Here is a 4,693-nt window from a genome sequence, read left to right on the forward strand (position 1 = left end):
GTTATGGTGAGTATGTTAATAACACTCACTGTGTACTGTGTTATGTTGAGTACGTACATTAATAACACTGTGTACTGTGTTATGTTGAGTACATTAATAACACTGTGTACTGTTTAATGGGTTTATTTGGTAGGCTGTAAGCGGGTGGTTAATGATAGACGTCTTCTTCGGAGGCTTCTTAGTTTATTGAAAGGTCGTGGTAGGTACATAGGCTTGTGTTGTGCCCATGGCCCGGGCAGGGCCATCCCACGGGAGAGAGCTGGGAGTACTTGTGTCTTGCTGCTAGGCCGCTGTGTGAGTGAGAGCGAGGCAAGTCTGGGCATACTGAAGTGGCAAGGCCTATAGGTGGCAGCACCAGCATGGCGCGAAATATGAACTAAGCTGGCAGACAGCATGGGCTGTCTGTGCAGACAGTACAGGCTGTCTACATACGCTCGGCCACCTACCTCGCGTCGTCCCGATGCGACAATACTGGTGGTAAAAGGAACTCGGTCTCTCTCTCGTAGGAACAAGGCACAGAACACAAAATAAAAAACATATATATACATATGGACATGGAAAAAAAAATTCCTACAAGGAGGGAAGAAAAAAACATGTGGGGTGTGCTAAACATCGTGGTCAAAGGCAATGAGCATCGAAGTGCATCACTGCACGCCTTCCTGCATCTGGACAGATACTGCAACACGGGAGACATCGCTGCGGCTGAGCTGTGACGTAACAGGGTACGGTCTCCTCTGGAACGGTGAAGCACTCATCGTAGGAGTCGCTGCAGGTTTTCACTCAACCTGGGGCACGACATGCTGGTGCCCTCGAGTGAGGCGTCGACAAAACTCGGCAACTGGGCAGGACTTCCGGCAAGCGACTCAGGAGGACACTTCTCGACTGGTACTGTCGCTGGGCTGTCATTGCCGGCGAGCGTGGAGCGAGTTGTGGAGCGAGTCGTGGCAGAGACAACTGGACGAAACATCTGGGAGTCGTAACATCATACACCAGACTGCAGTGAGCGAGCTAGCAGTCAAAGTGACATCATCTTTGTGCAGGCAGCTCACTGAAGCTTGTGACACGAGGCTGATACAGCGCCTGCCGACAGGGCTAACTGCGGCTTGGCGAGTATCATTCTCTGGGCAGTTGGAGTTATAGCAGAGGTTAGTCTAAGCGTCCCCAGACTTGTTTCTCTACATATAACTGCACTCTGACGGTCTGGAGGTGAAGTGAAACAAATCTCGATGGGAATCGTAGCAGGTACGATTCTGCAGAACATCATGAGCGACGAGCATAAAAGCTTTCTGTACAAGAGGGCTCGGTCACTCGGGGTTGTCTGATAGCTGTCAAACACACTGGTCACACGGGTGACTTAACACAGTGGTGCTACTCAGGTCTGGCTCAGACCTCACTGGACACACGGAAACTTTAAAAACTCCGGGGTACACTAACATGTGAGAACACTGACTGAGAGGAATTAATTAACACATGACATATATTTTCTCTCAATCTTATTGACAATACTGAAATAATTACTGAACACTCGATGGTGACATCATGTGATGTCAGGCGTGATGTCGCGAGGTGATGTCAGCAGCACTGTGACGTCAGCAGACATCTCGAGGTGATGTCAGGCAGACATCGTGAGGTGACGTCAGCAGACATCGTGACGTCATGAAGTCGGGCAGCATCGTGGGTGACGTCGATGTGATGCGGGCAGCAGACCACAGCATGTGGACTGGGACATCTGGCTTGATAACTCACGTGGTTTGTAGGTCCACGTGACATCGCCCACACCCACGAGGCATCGTGATCCATGTGGTGTTGTGATCTACGTGGCATGCTGATCCACGTAGCTTCGAGTGGCCTCGGGCACTCGGATACACAGCTCTGGCAATGAATTCACATGGAAAACAGCAGAAAACACAGCAGATGGAGTGGGCAGTGGTGAGTGGTGTATGGTAGGCTGGTGAGGTGTGAGAGTACAGCAGGGTGAGGCAAGGAGCGGCCTCTTCCTCCTCCCACAAACACGTGGAGAACTCACACTGGACGCAGAAATCACCACAAAACTCACCTCTGGCTTGCTGAAACAGCTGTGCTGAGCTGAACAACAACAGAAACATACAAGTGACGCTGAACACGTGACATGAGAAACAGCGTGGGTCGCTGTAGTGTGGGGTCACTCGGACGCCACTTACAATTCTCGAAGAAATTCAGTAAATTTCGGCTGGATCCTGCTTTTACCTGTGTCTGGATGCTCAAAAGTGCAGACACAACATCAGGATAACTAGTTGAGAGATGGATGCTTCTTGTGTAGGGTGATGAAGTGAAGATGACTTCATGCCTCTCCTTCCTCTCTCAGGGCAAACAACTGCTGCGACCACCGCTGCTACCAATGTTTAATGAGTTTGTTTGGTAGGCTGTAAGCGGGTGGTTAATGATAGACGTCTTCTTCGGAGGCTTCTTAGTTTATTGAAAGGTCGTGGTGGGTACACAGGCTTGTATTGTGCCCATGGCCCGGGCAGGGCCATCCCACGAGAGAGAGCTGGGAGTACTTGTGTCTTGCTGCTAGGCCGCTGTGTGAGTGAGAGCGAGGCAAGTCTGGGCATACTGAAGTGGCAAGGCCTATAGGTGGCAGCACCAGCATGGCGTGAAATATGAACTAAGCTGGCAGACAGCATGGGCTGTCTGTGCAGACAGTACAGGCTGTCTACAGTACTGTGTTATGTTGAGTATGTTAATAACTCAGTGTGCTGTGTTATGTTAAGTACATTAATAACACTGTGTACTGTGTTATGTTGAGTATGTTAATAACTCAGTACTGTGTTATGTTCAGTACATTAATAACACTGTGTACTGTGTTATGTTGAGTACATTAATGACACAGTGTACTGTGTTATGTTGAGTATGTTAATAACACTCACTGTGTACTGTGTTATGTTGAGTATGTTAATAACACTCACTGTGTACTGTGTTATGTTGAGTATGTTAATAACACTGTTTACTGTGTTATGTTGAGTCTGTTAATAACACTCACTGTGTACTGTGTTATGTTGAGTACATTAATAATACTCAATTTATCTCTCCCCTCCTCTGAAGCAATTTCCTCAGTTGTGGCCTCTTGCTGTTGCAGATGCTCTTGCAGCTCATCAGTGGTTAGTTCATCGTCGTCCTCCAGCAACTCTTCCACATCCTCCCCACTAACCTCCAACCCCAAGGACTTTCCCAATGCCACAGTAGATTCCACAACTGGCATGGGCTCCTGTGGGTTAGCCCCAAACCCTTCAAAATCCCTCTCATGTATACATTGTGGCCACAATTTCCTCCAAGCAGAGTTCAAGGTCCTGTTAGTCACTCCCTCCCAAGCCTTACCTATAAGGTTTATGCAGTTGAGGATACTAAAGTGATCTTTCCAAAACTCTCTTAGGGTCAATTGAGTATCTGAGGTCACTTCAAAGCACTTTTGAAACATTGCTTTGGTGTACATCTTTTTTGAAATTTGAAATGACCTGCTGGTCCATGGGCTGGAGGAAAGGAGTGGTATTAGGAGGCAAAAACTTTAATAAAACTCAACTCCCCCGAAATTCACTCTGGCAAGGCTGAAGGATGAGCAGGACCATTGTCTTATACCAGGAGCCACTTAAGGTCCAATTTATTTTCCAGGAGGTAACTTTTCACAGTGGGGCCAAACACATGGTAAAACCAGTCAGAAAATGTCCCTAGTGACCCATGCCTTACTGTTTGCCCTCCACATCACACAAATTAGCCTTGACGACATTGTTTTTCCTGAACACTCTGGGAGTTTCAGAGTAATACACGAGTAGAGGCTTCACTCTGCAATCCTCACTAGTGTTACTACTCAACATTAAAGTAACCTTGTCCTTCATAAGCTTGTGTCCTGGGAATGCTTTTTCCTCCTGTGTAATGTAGGTCCCATTTGGCATTTTCTTCCAAAACAGGCCTGTTTTGTAATAATTAAACCCTTGTTGGGGTTGCAATCCTTCAGCCTCTACGTACCCCTGGAATTCCTGCACATATTTTTCAGCTGCTTTTTTGTCCCAACTGGCAGCCTCACCATGCCTTATCACACTGTGTATGCCACTAAGAGTCTTAAATCTCTCAAACCATCCTTTGCTGGCCTTAAATTCACTCACATCTCCACTAGTTGCAGGCATATTTTTTTTAATTAAATCGTCATGCAACTGCCTTGCCTTTTCACATATGATCGCTTGAGAGATGCTATCTCCTGATATCTGTTTTTCGTTTATCCACACCAATAACAGTCTCTCAACATCTTCGAGTACTTGCGATCTGTTTTTCGAAAACATAATTGTACCTTTTGCAACAACAGCCTCCTTGATTGCCTTTTTGTTGGCCAAGATAGTAACGATGGTTGATTGGGGTTTGTTGTACAACCTGGCCAGCTCAGAGACACGTACTCCACTCTCATATTTTGTGATTATCTCTTTCCTCATTTCGATAGTAATTTTCTTTGGGCCCATAATGGCTTATTTAGCAGTTCAAGCACTAAAACACAGGAATAATACAAAATGTACCGAATGTATGCATGGGAATGACTGCACTGGCTTGTAAACATTGGCACACTAACTGAAGGCAGGGCAGCTAAGGCACACTCATGCCAACGGGATGCATGGACGTGTTCGGGACGCATCATGTAAGTCAAGTTTTTGTTTGTACGTCGGGGGAATTT

The sequence above is a fragment of the Cherax quadricarinatus genome, chromosome 3 (genome assembly GCF_038502225.1).
Source record: "Cherax quadricarinatus isolate ZL_2023a chromosome 3, ASM3850222v1, whole genome shotgun sequence".
NCBI lineage: Eukaryota > Metazoa > Arthropoda > Malacostraca > Decapoda > Parastacidae > Cherax > Cherax quadricarinatus.